The sequence below is a fragment of the Oryctolagus cuniculus genome, chromosome 15, assembly GCF_964237555.1.
Source record: "Oryctolagus cuniculus chromosome 15, mOryCun1.1, whole genome shotgun sequence".
NCBI classification, from domain to species: Eukaryota; Metazoa; Chordata; class Mammalia; order Lagomorpha; family Leporidae; genus Oryctolagus; species Oryctolagus cuniculus.
In genome coordinates this window covers 27,621,611-27,638,161 of record NC_091446.1, presented here as the reverse complement: position 1 = coordinate 27,638,161, position 16,551 = coordinate 27,621,611, and the positions used below count along the sequence as shown (strand labels likewise).

At 45.1% G+C, this 16,551-nt stretch overlaps 1 protein-coding gene and 1 long non-coding RNA gene across 13 annotated transcripts in view; one reads left to right on the top strand and one right to left on the bottom strand.

Moving 5' to 3' along the window:
• Window positions 1-16,551, top strand: part of GBF1 (golgi brefeldin A resistant guanine nucleotide exchange factor 1) — a 152,920-nt gene that overhangs the window by 79,704 nt on the left and 56,665 nt on the right. For 3 of the 12 annotated variants that reach the window (XM_070057319.1, XM_070057317.1, XM_070057315.1), the window contains exon 4: window positions 843-892. The exons of 7 other annotated variants lie outside the window; for them this stretch is intronic. The gene's annotated coding sequence lies outside the window, so the exon portion shown is untranslated. Of the gene's footprint in view, window positions 1-839; window positions 893-16,551 lie in introns of all 12 variants that reach the window. 2 more of the 12 variants (XM_070057316.1, XM_070057314.1) reach the window with 1 other exon arrangement.
• The window catches only part of LOC138845315 (uncharacterized), a 59,111-nt gene continuing 56,915 nt past the window's right edge, over window positions 14,356-16,551 (bottom strand). The window contains exon 3 of the long non-coding RNA XR_011382302.1: window positions 14,356-14,472. This is a non-coding gene — a long non-coding RNA (uncharacterized lncRNA). The remainder of the gene's footprint in view (window positions 14,473-16,551) is intronic.

The following is a 16,551-nucleotide window of genomic DNA, read 5'->3' as shown; positions in this document are numbered from 1 at the left end:
TCTTCCTGCTGTTGTTGAGGATTTTTTGCCGGCTGAAGCTCCTGTTGGAAAATGAATTGGCTTTTTCCACTGAACTGCATTGGCTCAGATTAATATTAATCCCTTTAATGCTGCAGTTCATGATATAGTCATTAGGTGACTTGGAACTAATCCTGTCCACCTAACTAGTGTGATTTATTAAATACACATGGAGATCGAGTCTGAATGCAGCTAGGCAGAATCAGCAGCAAATAAATACCTCTGTGTATCTGTATTAATGCTGGTTGATTGGGGCACAATTGCAGGCTGGGCTAGGGAGAAACAGGGCAAAAGAAGGCTGAGCTCTCTTAATCAACAGTATTTGCTCACCCTACCCTTTAATTTAGGTGGCAGAAACCATAAAAACTCTCAGGAGAGTGTGTGTCAGGATCAAGGATTATAAGTAATTCAGTTCTGTACATGTGAAGTCAAAGAAGAGAAGAAACCACACAAACATTTGGAACACTTTAAAGACACAGGCTTAAACACAGGAAGAAGAAATCCTTAAACATTTCAATTATTTGAATCACTTTTTTCCTATATTCTTTCTTCCTGTAAGTTATAAGAGTAACTATCGCAATTAGTAGACACCATAGGCCTGGCACTAGTCTGTCTGGCCTATCTCCTCTCCTGGCTTCAAGACTTACATTTTGCTTTTGAAAGGGCACAAAGAAGTAGAGCCGCCAGGGCTGCCATATAACAGTTTTCTTCTCTGATATCCGTGGCCAAGCTAGCAGAAGCATAATTTCTTTTGTAAATAATTGAGGTTTATCATTTTCCTTTCTCAAACCTCCTTTTCTTCCCCCTCTTTGCTCTTTCAGCAGAGATGGCATTAATATGAAAAACGTCTACCTAGCTGGCTTCGTTTAATCAGGCAAGTCTGACATTTGTGAAACCTCTCATTAACATTTTCCCCAAAGAGCATAAGATGGCCTCCCCTCCAAATACAGCCACCTCAAAGTTTAGGCTGCTTTCCATCACCATTGGCAGGCTATTCTCAGAGATGTTACTTCTCTAAACTCTCACTCCTGGCCAACAGCCACTGGCCACATATGGGGGGACCTTCTGTTCAGGTGCTGCCCTATTCCTTGTAAACATCACTTTTTACCAATTTTTCCTGGAAATGACAAGAAACTTTATTTGGTAGAAAAATTGGGATATAAGTTTCTTCAGTACTTCCACATGACCTTTTTCAACTAATTAAAAAACATGAATTGAATACAACTGTGTTCATGACCCTGTCTAGATACTGTAGGTAATAGAAAAGCAAAGGAGTTTTGTCCCTCTCTGTCTTCCAGGGACTTAGAGACTACAGTTAGCTATACCACAAACCAGAATATGCTGTACTAAGGCAACAGAACTTGATGGAAATACTAAGAAGGAGGAAATTAATTCTGGTAGCGAGAAATCAAGGATAATTATCTTTATTGAAGCTGAGAAAGTAAGCAGTGGGAGAGCCAAGCCTAGACTCTTGGGAAGATCTTGGTATTATTACCAAAGATCTTGGTAATTATTACTCTTGGTAATAAAGGTCTTAGTGTTATTACCAAAGCAGAGAGCTAGGTACCCTGAACCAATGTAAGAACTAACCCAGAATAGGGATTTGGCACATCGTCGAGGCAGCAGTGCTTTCTACGTTACTGCAAGGTGGGCACAGTGGAAATCTTCATTGCTAGTGTTCCTTGTTTGTCTTCCCCTTATCTGGTGTATTTCAAAGTGGCATACCAATTCATGTCAAGATGAGGACAGTAGTCTTACATATATGTTTAGATCATAACCTTCAGATCCTATTCACCCCTATTTTTTTCCTTCCAGATTTTTGACCAAGTACAACTTAGATGAGGACATGGACTGCTTATATTTTTTGATAATTTCAATTAAACTGTTCTTCTTACCCTTTTTTATAATGTATCAATTCAACAAGCACTAGGAATCACTAGATCTTTGTGAGCCACAAATTTTTTTTTTTTTTTTTTTTGACAGGCAGAGTGGACAGTGAGAGAGAGAGAGAGAGAGAGAGAGAAAGAGGTCTTCCTTTGCCGTTGGTTCACCCTCCAATGGCCACCGCGGCTGGCGCGCTGCGGCCAGCGCACCGCGCTGATCCGAAGCCAGGAGCCAGGTGCTTCTCCTGGTCTCCCATGGGGTGCAGGGCCGAAGCACTTGGGCCATCCTCCACTGCACTCCCTGGCCACAGCAGAGAGCTGGCCTGGAAGAGGGGCAACCGGGACAGAATCCAGCGCCCCGACTGGGACCAGAACCCAGTGTGCCGGCGCCGCTAGGTGGAGGATTAGCCTGTTGAGCCGCAGTGCCGGCTGTGAGCCACAAATTTAAAACTACCCCAGTAGGGGCTGCTGCTGTAGCAAAGCAGGTAAAGCCACCACCTGCGGTGCCAGCATCCCATATGGGTGCTGGTTCAAGTCTCAGCTGCTCCACTTCCCATCCAACTCTCTGCTATGGCCTGGGAAAGCAGGAGAAGATGGCCCAAGTCCTTGGGCCCCTGCACCCACATGGGAAACCAGGAAGAAGCTCCTGGCTCCTGGCTTTGGATCAGCCCAGCTCCAGCCATTGCAGTCATTTGCGGAATGAACCAGTGGATGGAAGACCATTCTCTCTCTCTCTGCCTCTCTGAAACTCTGAGTTTCAAGTAAATAAATAAGTAAATCTTTATTTATTTATTTTTTTGACAGACAGAGAGAGAGAGAGACAGAGAGAAAGATCTTTCAGGTGCTTCCTCCTGGTCTCCCATGCGGGTGCAGGGGCCCAAGCACTTGGGCCATCCTCCACTGCATTCCCGGGCCACAGCAGAGAGCTGAAGTGGAAGGGGAGCAACCGGGACTAGAACCCAGTGTCTATATGGGATGCCAGCGCTGCAGGCAGAGGATTAACCTAGTGAGCCATGGCGCCAGCCAGCCATGGCGCCAGTAAATCTTAAGAAAAAAATTAAAAAAACAAACAACAACAAAAAAACAACAAAGAAACCTAAAAACTACCCCAGTAACAAGTAGAAACACGTGGCATGCCTGACATTCAGAAATCATAGTCATTGAATTTCAAAGCTATATGGTCATTTTAAGTCCTGTCCTTTAAGAAAAAAAAATTTATTTATTTGAAAGGCAGAGTTACAGAGAGGCAGGGGCAGAGAGAGAGAGAGAGAGAGAAGTCTTTAATCCTCTGGTTCACCCCCAGAGGGCCGCAACTGCTGGAGCTGCGCTGATCCAAAGCCAGAAGCCTCTTCTGGGTCCTCCATGCACATGCAGGGGCCCAAGCACTTGGGCCATCTTCTACTGCTTTCCCAGGCCACAGCAGAGAGCTGGATCGGAAGTGGAGCAGCCAGGACTTAAATTAGCGCCCATATGGGATGCCAGCACTGCAGGCTGTGGCCCTACCCGCTGTGCCACAGCGCTGCCCCTCCAGTCCTGTCTTTTTAAACAAGCAGACAAACTAATAATTAACACCCAAAAGTTTGAAGTTCTGCCATAGTCATAGAAGACAGTGTAATCTATAGTCTGTAAGCAAGGACTGTTACTTGTTCATCTGTACCTCCAATGACTAGAATAGTGCCAGCCTCACAGGAAGGCAAGGTGTTTGTTGAAGGAGGGATTTGTATCCAGAAAGACCAGTATTGTTTCAGTGATCTTATAAGTGCCACTTTTAATGGTTATTTTAAATTTTCTAATAATAGGGAGATTATGATAAAAAAACATTCTCAGCTATTCATGAAGAACAAAATCAGTGTTCTCATTAAGTTTTGAGATGTGGGTTTTACCAATTATTAGTGATAATATTCTTTCAGACTCTGTAATTTATGCTAATACCTCCTTTTTCTAGCTATCGTTTTTGTTTTGTTTTGTTTTGTTTTGTTTTTGACAGGCAGAGTGGACAGTGAGAGAGAGAGACAAGGGTCTTCCTTTGCCGTTGGTTCACCCTCCAATGGCCGCCGCGGCCGGTGCGCTGTGGCCGGCGCACCGCGCTGATCCGAAGCCAGGAGCCAGGTGCTTCTCCTGGTCTCCCATGGGGTACAGGGCCCAAGCACTTAGGTCATCCTCCACTGCACTCCCTGGCCACAGCAGAGAGCTGGCCTGGAAGAGGGGCAACCGGGACAGAATCCGGCACCCCAACCAGGACTAGAACCCGGTGTGCCGGCGCCGCAAGGTGGAGGATTAGCCTATTGAGCCGCAGCGCCGGCCTCTAGCTATCTTTTTTTAAATGTTAAAAATGATATGCAATTTTTAAAATTTAGTAAAATACAGAATGTAAAGAGACAGAAATTAAAACCTTCTATACTCCAGTCACCTAGAGAAAACTATTAGTTTCTTTTTTATGCATATATACAGTATCATCAGGTTTTTTTAAGATTTACTTATTTATTTGAAAGTCAGAGTTTCACCGAGAGAGAAGAGGCAGAGAGGTCTTCCATCTGATGGTTCATTCCCCAGTTAGCTGCAACAGCTGGAGCTGCGCCAATCAGAAGCCAGGAGCCAGGAGCTTCACCCGGGTCTTCCATGCGGATGCAGGGGCCCAAGGACTTGGGCCATCTCCTACTGCTTTCCCAGGCCATAGCAGAGAGCTGAATTGGAAGTGGAGCAACCAGGTCTTGAACTGGCGCCCATGTGGGATGCCGGCGCTTTAGGCCAGGGCGTTTACCCGCTGTGCCACAGCACCGACCCCTATACAGTAACATCTTTAGCAAAATTGGGATCATATTCAATAAATTCTTGTCTCTTTATTTTTCTTTCTTTCATTTGAAAGGCAGGCTGACAGAAGCAGAGATGAGGGATTAGAAAGAAAGCTTTTCATCTACTGGTTTACTTCCTAAATGACTGCAACTGCTAGAGCTGGTCCATGCCAAAACCAGGAGACTGGACTACCATCAGGGTCTCCAACGTGGTTGGCAGGGGCACAGGTGCTTGAATTATCATCTGCTGCTTTCCCAGGCACATTAGCAGGAAGCTGGTTTGTTAGTGGAATAGCTAGGATTCAAACTGGCATGTTACAAGTGATAACCCAGTACAGAACACTGGCAACTCTTAAAAAAAAATCTATCTATCTATCTATATATAAATGCAGAGTAAGGGGGTAGGTGGGGGTGGGGGAGACAGAGATCTTTCTCTGGTTGATCCACTGGTTCACTTCCCAAATGACAGCAGCAGCCAGGTCTGGGCCAGGCAAAAGCCAGGAGCTCCATCTTGGTCTTCCACATGGGTGGCGGGGTCCCAAGTACTTGAGCCATCATCTGCAGCTTTCCCAAGCTCATTAGCAGGGAGCTGGATTGGAAATGAGCAGCTGGGACTCTAACTGGCACTCTGATAGGGGATGCTGGCCTCATAAGTGGTAGCTTAACCCACTGTACCATAACACCGGCCCCTCTTTTTTCTTTATCATACATTATATTCATTTCCCACATCATTACACATCCTGAGAAAGCAAGATCTAATATTGTTACTTATCATGTGAATGCTTCAAAATCTGTTCAAGAAGTTTTCTATTGTTGGCTATTTAGATTATTTCTAATTTTCCAGTATTATCTGCAATGTAGTATAAGTATCTTTGTAAATAATCCTTTGCTTATAACTTGTATTTCCTTTTGATAAGTTTCTATTTCTATTTAGTTAAGTTACGTACATAGTTTTAAAAAGTCAAATGGTGCTGCAAAGTGTATAAACAATTCCCATTTTGTAAAGTCTCTTCCCTAAACATTTTTATCTGTTTATTTAGGTATTCATTTTTCTATTTCTAAATAATATGCTGATTCTGTTTTAAAAATAGGATTTTTAAAAGATTTATTGATTTATTTATTTGAAAGAGTTAGAGAGAGAGAGAGAGAGGTTATCTTCCATCTGATGGTTCACTCCCTAGATGGCCACAATGGTCAGTGCTGGGGCAGGCTTAATCCAGGAACCAGGAGCTTCATCCAGGTCTCCCACATGAGTGACAGGGGCACAGACACTTGGGCCATCTTGTGCTGCTTTTCCCAGGTCATTAGCAAGGAGCTGGATCAGAAGTCGAGCAGCTAGGATACGAAACAGCACCTGTATGGGATGCCAGAGTCGGAGGTGGTGACTTTACCAGCTATACCACAACAGCCCCCCCAATAGGATTTATATATATATATATTTTAAAAGATTTGTTTATTTATTTGAAAGGCAGAGTTACAGAGAGAGAGACAGAGAGACAGAGAGACAGAGAGTCTTCTATCTACTGGTTCACTCCCCAAATGGCCGCAATGGCTGGAGCTGGGCCAATCTGAAGTCAGGAGCCTAGAGCTTTTTCTGGGTCTCCCATGCAAGAGCAGGGGCCAAAGGAGTTGGGCCATCCTCTCTGCTTTCCCAGGCTGTGGCAGAGGGCTGGATTGGAAGTAGAGTAACTAGCACCCATATGGGATGCTGGCACTGCACATGGCAGTTTACCCATTGTGCCATAGCACCAGCCCAGGATTTTTGTATTGTTAAGCATTACCTATTGACTTCCTATTCCCAGATGTTGACTGAGTGCTTTTATAGTACCCACACCCTCATTTTTCTTCCCTCCATCCTCTCAATGTAGTTATTTTCTCATTTGAATAAACCAATACTCAATCTTTACTTTATTAAGATATATATATTAAAGATTTATTTATTTATTTATTGGAAAGTCAGAGTTACATGGAGAGAGAAGGAGAGGCAGAGAGAGAGGTCTTCCATCTGGTGGTTCACTCCCCAGTTGGCCGCAATGGCTGGAACTGTATCCATCTGAAGCCAGGAGCCAAGAGCTTCTTCTGGATCTTCCTATGTGGGTGTAGGACCCAAGGACTTGGGCCATCTTCTACTGCTTTCCCAGGCCATAGCATAAAGCAGATCAGAAGTGGAGCTGTTGGGTCTTGAACCGGTGCCCATATGGGATGCCGATACTACAGGCAGCAGCTTTACCCACTGTGCCACAGCACCGGCCCCTATATTTTTAAGATTTACTTACTTATTTGGGAGAAAGAGTTAGAGGAGAGAGAGGAGAGAGAGGAGAGAGAGAGAGAGAGAGAGAGAGAGAGAGAGAGAGAGGTCTTCTATCCACTGGATCACTCCCCAGCTGGCCACAATGACCAGGGCTGGGCCAAGCCAGACCCAGGAGTATCTTCCATGTCTCCCACATGGTTTGCAGAATCCCAAGAAGTTGAGCCATCCTCCACTGTTTTACCAGGCACATTAGCAGGGAGCTAGACTAGAAGTGGAGCAGCCGGGACATGAACCAATGCCCATATGGAATGCTGGTGTCATAGGCGGTGGCTTAACCAGCCACACCACAACACCAGCCCCAGAATCTTCAATGTTATTCATTACCAAATCAAAATTTTCCCTCCTTTTTTTTTTTTTTTTTTTTTTTCCACAGGCAGAGTGGACAGTGAGAGAGAGAGAGAGAGAGAGAGAAAGGTCTTCCTTTTGCTGTTGGTTCACCCTCCAGTGGCCGCCGCGGCCAGCGCACCACAATGATCCGAAGCCAAGAGCCAGGTGTTTCTCCTGGTCTCCCATGGGGTGCAGGGCCCAAGCACTTGGGCCATCCTCCACTGCGCTCCGGGCCACAGCAGAGAGCTGGACTGGAAGAGGGGCAACCGGGACAGAATCCGGCACCCCGACCGGGACTAGAACCCAGTGTGCCAGCGCCGCTAGGTGGAGGATTAGCCTATTGAGCCGCGGCTCCGGCCTCCCTCCTTTAAAAATATATATTTAGTTTTCTAGTACTATCATTATTTCATCTCAAACTCTACAATAGTTTTTAAAACTCTGAGTACTAATGTTCCCAGTTGGTCAAACACACAGCTCTTTTATTCCATCTTTGCCTCCTAGGGACATCCTTCTCAGAGCCTCTCATCTTTTTCTATTTTATGTTGATTATTGTCTAGGTCTTAGGCACAGCTGTCATTCTGGGACTTCCCTTCACTTTTCTCTAGATCTTTTCCTTGGATTCCTTCTCCATTTCTTTCTTGATTTACTCTCTCATTTTGGTATTTTTTTTAAAGATTTGTTATTACATTTACTTACTTACTTACTTATTTATTTAAAAGAGTGACAGAGAAAGGGAGAGACAGAGGGAAAGCCAGAGAGAGATCTTCCTCTTACTGGTTCACTCCTCAAGTGCTTACAACAGCTGGGGCTGGGCCAGACTGAAGCCAGGAGCCAGGAGTTCCATCCTGGTCTCCCACATGGGTGTGAAGCACCCAAATATTTGGAACATCATCCCCTATCTTCCCAGGCACACTAGCAGGAAGCTGGATCAGAAGCAGGGCACCTGTGACTTGAACTGGCCCTCTAATATGGAAAGCAGGTGTTGCAAATGGTAGCTTAACCCACTGTACCACAACTGTAGCCCTTCTCATTTGAAAAAAAAAAAAAAAATTATTTATTTAAAAGAGAGAGAATCCTCCCTCTGGTTGTTCACTCCCAAAATGGCCAGAATGGCTGGGGCTGGTCCAGGCTGAACCCAGGAGCCAGGAGCTTCATCTGGGTCTCCCACGTGGGTGCAGGGGCCCAAGCATTTGAATCATCCTCTGCTGCTTTTCCAGGCACATTTGCAGGGAGATTGATGAGAAGTGGAGCAGCTGGAACTCAAACCAAACTCCATATGGGATGCTGGCACTGCAGATGGTGGCTTTAACCTGCTGTGCCACAGTATCGGGCCCTCATTTTGGTTTAATAACAATCTTCTAGTAGTTCCTAGGAAAGGATACTTGGGATACAAATTTTTTTTTTTTTGACAGGCAGAGTGGACAGTGAGAGAGAGAGACAGAGAGAAAGGTCTTCCTTTGCCGTTGGTTCACCCTCCAATGGCCGCCGCGGCCGGCGCGCTGCAGCCGGCGCACCGCGCTGATCCGATGGCAGGAGCCAGGAGCCAGGTGCTTTTCCTGGTCTCCCATGGGGTGCAGGGCCCAAGCACCTGGGCCATCCTCCACTGCACTCCCTGGCCACAGCAGAGAGCTGGCCTGGAAGAGGGGCAACCGGGACAGAATCCGGCGCCCCAACCGGGACTAGAACCCGGTGTGCCGGCGCCGCAGGTGGAGGATTAGCCTAGTGAGCCGCGGCGCCGGCCAACAAATTTTCTTAAATTCTTTGTATCTGAAACTATTTGTTTCATACTGGCACTTGATTGAAGGTTTGACAGGGTATAAAATTTTTTAGTTTGGAAATCATTTTCTTTAAGTTTTATTTATTTGAAAGGCAAAGTTACAGGGCTGAGGGGGTAGGGGGAGGTGAGAAGGGACATATCCTCCATCTGCTGGTTCACTACCCAAATGGCTGCAATGGCCAGGGCAGGGCTGGGCTGAGCTAGGCCAAAGCAGGAGCCTGAAACTCCATCTGAGTCTCACACATGGGTAGCATGAAACCAAGTACTTAGGCCATCTTCCATGGCTTTCCCAGGTGCATTAGCATGGAGGTGGATCAGAACTGGAGCAGCCAGGTCTCTAACCTGCACTCATATGGGATGCTGGCATTGCAGGCTGTGGCTTAACCTGCTGCACTACAACTCCAACCCTGAGAATCATCTTCATTTGGAATTTGCTTCTTGATCTTCTGATTTTCAGTATTAATCTTGAGTTGTTTCATGTCACATTGGATTTCAATCTTTTGTATTCAAACTGAAAGTTTTTATTGTCTCTATCTTTCCAGTGTTCTAAAACACTTTTATGAGTCTCTTAGTCATTGTGTTAGGTTCCTAGAAAGGATTCTTTTAACCTAGAAAATAATAGTTTTATTTTGGAAGATGATCTTTCGTTAGTTCTTCAATAGTTTCCTCTTTTTCCATTTTTTTTCCTGTTCTCTCAACTGTCTCTATTTTTTGTTCTACGCCTCATCTTCTACCTGGTGTCTTCATTTTAGAGTTGGCTTCTTGTTAGTACTTCTCTCTAAAGGCTCTTAGTGTTCAGTCTTTTCAGTTCTGCTTATATAATCTCTTAATGAATCTCATTCATTGGTTTCTCTTTACTTCAAGATTTTGGGGGCTGGTGCTGTGGCATAGCTGATAAAAGCCACCACTTGCAGTGCTGGCATCCTATATGGGTACCAGTTTGAGCCCGGCTGCTCCACTTCTGATCCAGCTCTCTGCTATGGCCTGGGAAAGTGATCGAAGATAGCCCAAGTTCTTGGGCCCCTGCATCCACTTGGGAGACCTGGAAGAATCTTCTGGCTCCTGCACTGACTAGCTTCAGTCAGTGCAGCTCCTGCTATTGCAGCCATCTGGGGAGTGAACTAGTGGATGGAAGATCTCTCTCTGTATGTCTGCCTCTCTGTAACTATGCCTTTCAAACAAATAAATAAATCTTTTTAAAAAAGTCTTAAAAATAAAATGATTTCAAAAAAGATAATTTTGTTCTTCTTGTTTAAGTTTTTATATTTAACTGGAACATTCTTAGCCCTTTGTGTTTATCCTTCATAACACTTATTACAATTGTAATTAATTGTATGATTCCTTTCCTAATGTTCTTCCATTATACATGAAATGCCATAAGGGCAAGGATTACATTGCATTGTTCACTACCATATTTCTATTTTCTAGCTCGGTGACTGGCACAAATTGGTATGTGTAAATATGTAGTGAATTAGTAAGCATCTTTTTTTAATCAAATATAAGTTATTTTGTGAAGTACATTGAAATGGTAATTTAACTTTCCTCTCAAATAATTAATCCATTTATGAAATATTCTTTATCATGTATCATATACTAAATATTGTCCTACTTTTTTGTTAATAATATACTAGATTACTTGTTATGCCTTTTTAAAAAATTTTAAATTCATTTATTTGAAAGAGAAAGAGAGCCCCCATCTGCTGGCTCACTGCTCAGATGCCTACAACAGCCAGGACTCAGCCAGGCCAAAGCTGCAAGCTGGGATTGTGATCCTGTGAGTGCAGGAACCCAACTACTTTAGCCATCACTGCTGCCTCCCAGGATCTGCATTAGCAATAAACCAGAATCAGTAGCTGGGAGTCAAACCCAGATACTCTATCATGGGTCATGGCATCTTAACCACTAGGCTAAACACCTATTCCTGTTACAGCTTTATAAAACATTTTTAAATGATACTGCACAGACTTTCTGTCATTAAGTGTTTTAAAAATACTTTGGTTGTCTTCATATTCTTTGTTGTTTCTCAGAAGTGCAGATTTATGATCTGTACTTTCTTTTCAAAAGCCCTACTGGGATTTTGATTCAGAAACCTAAGATAGGAGCTTCCAGGTTGGTGAACACATGGAGGTACCTAGAGGGTTGTATGCCTAGAGAAGGCCTGGAAGTCCATACCATCCCCTCATACCTTGCCCTATGTCTCTCTTCCACCAGCTGTTCCTTTATAATACATGGTTAATAGTTTTTTGAAAAGTTAATATGAGGAGAATTGACATCTTCATAATATGTTTGGCCTCCCCATTCAGGAATGTGATATGGTTGTTCCATTTAGTCAAGGCTTCTTTTATGACCTTGGTAAAGTTTGTAGGATCTTCTTTGTCCTGTTTATATCCATTTCTTGTTAAGCTTATTCTTAGATAATTTTTGTTTTGAATTACTAATGGAAATAGGATTTCCATCATAATACATCTATTTTATCTTAACTGAAACTGGGTTTGTTTTCCTGAAATACATTTAATGTGATAGTCCCAGGACAAAAGAACTACTATCTTAGTTTTGGTTTTGTTTTCATTTTTAATACCATGGCACCCGAGGTTGGCAGCATGTTTCTTTTTCTCCCCTCCCCTCCCCTCCCCTCTTCTCCCCTCTTCTCCTCTCTTCTCCTCTCTCCTCTCCTCTCTTCCCCTCTCTTCCCCTCTCTTCTCCTCTCTCTTCTCCTCTCTCCTCTCCTCTCTTCCCCTCTCTTCTCCTCTCTTCTCCTCTCTTCTCCTCTCCTCTCCCCTCCTCTCCCCTCCCCTCCCCTCCCCTCCCCTCCCCTCCCCTCCCCTCCCCTCTCCTCTCCTCTCCTCTCCTCTCTTCTCTTCTCTTCTCTTCTCTTCTCTTTTCTTTCTTCTTTGACAGAGAGAGCACAACAGAGCTCCCATCTGCCCACAATGGCCAGTCTGAAGCTGGGAAATGGAAACGCAGCACAGGTCTCTTATGTGGTGGCAGGAACCCAGTTATGTGAACTGTCACTGCTGCCTTGCAGGGTTCACATTAGCAGGAAGCTGGAATCAGGAGCCAGAGCTGCGTATCAACCCTGGGTGCTTCAATATGGACACAGGTGTCTTTTTTTTGGTTGTTGTTTATTTAAAAAATGTGTTTATTTTCATTTTACTTGAAAGGCAAAGAGAAAGAGAGATCTTTAATTCTCTGGTTCACTCCTCAAGTGCCTGCAATAGCAGGGGCTGGGCCAGGTTAAAGCCAGGAACCCGGATATCAATCAGGTTTTCCATGTGGGTAGCAGAGACACAAGCACTAGAGCCATCATTTGCTGCCTCCCAAGGTGTGTACTAGCAGGAAGCTGGAATTGGAAGCAGAGCCCAGGCACCAATCCAGGTCCTCTAATATGGGATGCAGGCATCACAAGTGGCATCTGAATCTCTGTACCAAACCTCTGGCTCAATACATAGGCATCTTAACGGGTGTCTTTTTTTTTTTTTTTTTTGACAGTGAGAGAGAGAGACAGAGAGAAAGGTCTTCCTTTGCAATTGGTTTACCCTCCAATGGCTGCTGCGGCTGGCGTGCTGCGGCCGGCGCACCACGCCTAACCGAAGGCAGGAGCCAGGTGCTTATCCTGGTCTGCCATGGGGTGTAGGGCCCAAGCACTTGGGCCATCCTCCACTGCACTCCCGGGCCACAGCAGAGAGCTGGCCTGGAAGAGGGGCAACCAGGACAGAATCTGGTGCCCCGACTGGGACTAGAACCTGGTGTGCCGGTGCCGCAAGGCGGAGGATTAGCCTACTGAGCCACGGGTGCCGGCCTTAACTGGTGTCTTAATAGCTAGCCAAACATCCTCCCTACTGCACTTTTTAATAAGAGCTAGCTGTTTATCTATTACTACATAACATGTCACTCCAAAAAGTTTTAAAAGATTTATTTATTTCAAAGACAGAGTGACAGAGAGGATCTTCTACCTCAGATTTGCTCCCCAGATGACTTCAACAGCTGGGACTGGGCCAGGCTAAAGGCAGGAGCCAGAAATTCCATTCAGGTCTCCCATGTGAGTCATGGGAACTCAAGTATTTGAGCCGTTATCTGCTGCTTCCCATGAATATTAGCAGGCAGTTGGATCAGAAGTGCAGTAGCTGGGACTTGAATGAGCACTCCAGTTTGGGATGTGAGCATCCCAAGAAGTGGCTTAACCTGCTGCTTCAAAAGCCCTGTCCTCAAGATTTTGTGACTTGAAACAACTATTTCATTTTTTCTCACAATATTGTTGTTAGTTAGAACTCAACAGAACGGTTCTTCTTTTTTTTTTTTTTTTTTTTTTTTTTTGACAGGCAGAGTGGACCGTGAGAGAGAGACAGAGAGAAAGGTCTTCCTTTGCCGTTGGTTCACCCTCCAGTGGCCGCCAAGGCCAGTGCGCTGCAGCCGGCACACCGCGCTGATCCGAAGGCAGGAGCCAGGTGCTTCTCCTGGTCTCCCATGGGGTACAGGGCCGAAGCACTTGGGCCATCCTCCACTGCCTTCCCTGGCCACAGCAGAGAGCTGGCCTGGAAGAGGGGCAACTGGGACAGAATCCAGTGTCCCGACCGGGACTAGAACCCAGTGTGCTGGCGCCGCTAGGCGGAGGATTAGCCTATTGAGCCGCGGCGCCTGCAGAATGGTTCTTCTAATGGTCTCACTTGGAGTCCCTTCTGTGATTGCAGTCACCTGTGTCTGTGGTTTGGATGTCTGGCACCATGTGGCTTGTGGCATGAGGGTTCACTCCCCAGGGCTTTTCCTCATGACCTCTCTTTCCTGCAGGGTATCTTAGACTTTGAACATGGCAATTCAGATCTCTAAAATAAAAAAGAACAGAAGCTTCAAAGCATTTTTGGTGCCTTGGCATGGAAGTCTCAAATTGGCATTTCCTCTATGTTCTGTTAAGGCAATCACAGATCAGGGTCAAGCGTAGTGGACATAAGCTCTATTTCTTAATTGGAGGAGGAGCATGTGAGGGGTGGCATTAGAATATGGGACTGTCTTTGGAGAATAACTACTATAATGACATTTGTTCATTTGTCCTTGCCTTCTTCCTTTTTTTCTTTCTTTTATTCCAGGTAATTAACTTGGATTCTAATATAGACCAGGTGACTGGAAGTATTTTTTTTTTTAAGATTTATTTATTTATTTGAAAGAGTTACACAGAGAGAAGGAGAGGGAGAGAGAAAGAGAGAGAGAGAGGTCTTCCATCCGATGGTTCACTCCCCAGTTGGTCATAACGGCCAGAGCTGCACCGATCTGAAGCCAGGAGCCTGGAGCTTCTTCCGGGTCTCCCACGTGGGTGCAAGGGTCCAAGGACTTGGACCATCCTCCACTGCTTTCCCAGGCCATAGCAGAGAGCTGGATAGGAAGAGGAGCAGCCAAGTCTTGAACCGGCGCCCATATGGGATATTGGCGCTTCAGGCCAGGGCATTCACCCACTGCGCCACAGTGCCAGCCCCCTTTTAAAAAAAAAAGTTTATTTGTTTATTTGAAAGAGTTACACAGAGTGAAGGAGAGGCAGAAAGAGGGAAGCATCTTTTATCCAATCAACTTATAGTACCAAATAACTATTCTTTGTCATAAATAGGCATTTATTCTTTTTTTATTTTTTATTTTTTTTTTATAAATAGGCATTTAGTTGAAGAGGATAGCAAGGAAAAAGTTTCTGTCTTCTCATTTACTCTCCTGGGTGCAGCATAACTCTCATGAAATCAGAGTTCAGTTGAGCATGAAACACCAGACAAGGAAACAGGTGTAAGTTGGCCTTGTGTTCCTGAGATCTACCTACTCTCCAGAAGGTCCTCTTCCTCTCCTCCCCAGAAGTCTATCCCTTTCCCATTCTATGGTTTGTCATAAGAGCGCTCTTCTAATTAGAAATGAAATACTATTCTTCCTTCCTTCCACCCCCACCCCATCCCAGTACTTCTTCCTACCATGGGTTTGCTAATCCTTGGTTAAAACGCAATGGTACTTCAAAAAGTTCAGGGAAAATGGAATTAAATAGGAAGGTTAAGGGCCAGAATTTGGCACAGCAAGTTAAGATACTGCTTGGGGCCGGCGCCGCGGCTCAATAGGCTAATCCTCCACCTGCGGCGCCAGCACCCCGGGTTCTAGTCCCGGTCGGGGCGCCGGATTCTGTCCCGGTTGCTCCTCTCCCAGTCCAGCTCTCTGCTGTGGCCCGGGAGTGCAGTGGAGGATGGCCCAGGTGCTTGGGCCCTGCACTCCATGGGAGACCAGGAAAAGCACCTGGCTCCTGGCTCCTGCCATCAGATCAGCGCGGTGCGCCGGCTGCAGCGCGCCGGCCGCGGCGGCCATTGGAGGGTGAACCAACGGCAAAGGAAGACCTTTCTCTCTGTCTCTCTCTCTCACTGTCCACTCTGCCTGTCAAAAAAAAAAAAAAAAAAAAAAAAAAAAAAAAAAAATTTGTATCCCAAGTATCCTTTCCTAGGAACTACTAGAAGATTGTTATTAAACCCAAGTCCTTGGGCCCTGCACCCGCATGGGAGACCAGGATAAGCACCTGGCTCCTGGCTTTGGATCAGCCCGGTGCGCCATTGGGGGATGAACCAACAGAAAAGGAAGACCTTTCTCTCTGTCTCTCTCTCTACTCTGCCTGTCAAAAAAAAAAAAAAGATACTTCTTGGGAAGCTCACTATTAGGGTGCTTGAGTTTGAGTCCTGGCTCTGCTTCTGGTTCCAGCTTCTGGATAATGCCCACCTGGAAGGCAACAGGTCATGGCTCAGGTACTTGGGTCCCTGAGGCATTTGAGAAGTGAGCCAACAGATGGAAGATCTCTCTCAGTCTGTCTCTGCCTCTGTCACTCTTTGTCTTTCAAATAATAGAAATAAAGAATTTTTTAAAGGTAAGTTTATTTTGGTACAAAAGAACGAGAAATCCATGCAAATGCAGGGTCTTCAAAAAGTTCATGGAAAATATCCGTTATGAAAAAAAATTCATGGATTTCAATTTTTTTTGCACCAAGACATCATCTTTTAATTCCATTTTTCCATGAGCTTTTTGAAGTACCCTTCTCTACACCCAGCAAAGATGGATAGTCTTCTTTCCTTCCTCTCCCTCAGCTTAGTATGACAGAAAGCAGCAGGTGATGGAATGCATAAAGGATGGGGGTGGGGGCTGATGGAGCAGACTTTTCTCACACACTATGGATGTTGCTCAACGAAATGAGTGTGAAATTTAGTCATAGCCACAGCATGTGTTTCAATTTTCCAGGGAATTTCCTCTTCCTAACTGTAGGTTTAACCCTTTCTTCTGTGTATGCCAGTGGCCACCTGAGAATTATGAAATGAGTTATTTATAAGAGGGAGCAAATACTAGGATTTCACAGGGCAACTTTGGGATCTAGGATCTCCAACTTATTTCCTGCCAAATACTTGAGGAAGAAAGCAGAGTTTAGAATTAGATAGACTTGGGTTCTAA